Source organism: Arabidopsis lyrata, assembly GCF_000004255.2.
Source record: "Arabidopsis lyrata subsp. lyrata unplaced genomic scaffold ARALYscaffold_5, whole genome shotgun sequence".
Lineage (NCBI taxonomy): Eukaryota > Viridiplantae > Streptophyta > Magnoliopsida > Brassicales > Brassicaceae > Arabidopsis > Arabidopsis lyrata.
In genome coordinates this window covers 17,439,209-17,441,277 of record NW_003302551.1, presented here as the reverse complement: position 1 = coordinate 17,441,277, position 2,069 = coordinate 17,439,209, and the positions used below count along the sequence as shown (strand labels likewise).

At 26.7% G+C, this 2,069-nt stretch overlaps 1 long non-coding RNA gene across 1 annotated transcript in view; it reads left to right on the top strand.

Moving 5' to 3' along the window:
• The window catches only part of LOC110228669, a 2,153-nt gene extending 513 nt beyond the window's left edge, over positions 1-1,640 (top strand). The window contains exon 2 of the long non-coding RNA XR_002332137.1: positions 1,300-1,640. This is a non-coding gene — a long non-coding RNA (uncharacterized LOC110228669). The remainder of the gene's footprint in view (positions 1-1,299) is intronic.
• Positions 1,641-2,069: the final 429 nt, after the last annotated feature.

Below are 2,069 nucleotides of genomic sequence, written 5' to 3'. Positions count from 1 at the left end.
AATTTTTTTTTTGCGGAAAAAGTGATTCCGCAATTTTTTTGGCGGAAAAAGTAACAAGGTATTTTAAAGGTTTACGGAGTATTACAAGTGTTTTGTAAGATTTACAATGTATTTTAAAAGGTTTACAAGGTACTTATAAGGTTTTATAAGATATTTATAACTTGTAAAACCTTATAAAAAACTTGTAAAACCTTATAACTTGTAAAACCTTATAAAATAGCTTGTAAAATCTTATAATATCTTATAAATACCTTATAAATACGTTGTAAAACCTTTTAAAATACATTTTAAAACCTTATAAATACCCTGTAAAAAACCTTTAAAATACCTTGTCAATTTTTCCCGCCAAAAATTTAACACCAAAAAAATTGCGGAATCACTTTTTCCGCAAAAAATTTTTTGGCGGGAAAAAATTTTACAGGAAAATTTTACAAGGTATTTTAAAGATTTTACAAGTTTTTACAAGTGTTTTGGCTGAGAAAATTGCGGGATCACTTTTCCCGCCAAAAAATATTTTGTATTTTGTGGACCTAATTTTGTTATATTTCCTTATATATTTGTGATATCTTTTATTAAAAGAAGGGTAATTTAGTCATTTTGTACATAAAAAGGCGTATTTTTAAAAATGGACAGCCAAATGGGGCATTTTTTAAAAGGGGTATTGAAAAAGGGACATTTTTGTGAGTCTCCCTAAATTTTACGCCATTTATTTCATAGTAAACTAATAGTTCAACAAATTTTATCTAAAGTTAACATTTGGGCAATTATTTAGTTATTTAGTTGATCCCGAAGCGAATTACCAAATTATTATGTTGTTATAAATTCTATGTTATATATATTTTTTTATCTTTAGTGTTGGTATTAATTATGTATTTTATGTTTTATGTTGGGTATTTTGATTGTTTTTCTATCTAGTATAAGTTATTATTGCATTTCAATATGATTGGGTCAAATAAAAATATGAAAATTTTAAATTAATTGGATAAAATAAAAATAAATAAATTGTTTGATATAAAGTAAAAACTTGTTCTAAATTTAAGGATTATTTTGTAAATAAAAAAATTCATCTTCAAAATATGAAGATATAAATAGTGTTCCTTCAAATATGAAGATACACTATTCAATCTTTCATTTAGAAGATGAAAATGAAGTACCATTGTAGAAGATTTCTTCATTCTTATCTTCAAAATGAAAGAAATGTGAAATTTGAAGCACCATTAAAAATGGTGTAAAGCATGGTTAATTTAATTTTAAATATGCTGTGTTTCTAATTGTATATTTTAATATTGTGTGATTCAGAGATAGAGGCTCGAAAGGCGAAAGTATGTGATATAAGGAGTAGTTTCACTGAACGACCTAATAAGTGTGACATACTTGGTGACAAAAACAATCCCAAGGCATGTGTAGAAGCTTTTGCTCAGGAGGATAAAAAAAAGGTTTTCCAATGCGAGTGTAGCCCTACTGAAGAACTTATCTGCTCTTGTAAAATTGCTTGCTAAGTTTACTTATTTATCAATATGAAACATAAATATTACCTAATGTCTTTTCCATTGTAACACTCTCTATGTATCAGAAATAATGATTTTCTGAGTTTTTTTTTACCAAAATTAATAAAATAATAAATGATATACTTTAATTAATTAGTTTTGTGTTAAAATCTTTTTAAAATGTTAATCTAAAGTTGATTTTACTAGAGTCACCATTAGCCGAACTATGGGGAGTTTTATTATGGGCTTTATATCACTTTGGAGCGTAAGATAACTCGTCTTGAGTTGGAGGTGGATTCGGAGTTGGTAGTTGGTTTCCTTAAGACATGGATTGGTGATTCTCATACGCTATCATTCCTAGTACGTTTGTGCTATGACTTTATCTCGAAAGACTAGATAGTCCGTATGTGAATGAATCTGCTTACCTGCGAAATGTCTGTTTGTAATTTTCTTTCTTGTATGAATAAAGTGTAGGAGACCTTTATCTCCTATCTTCCACAAAAAAAAGTTGATTTTACTCCTTTTATCTTATTTTTAATATTAATTATTCATAATAAAGGTAAAAAAATTAATTAATTAATT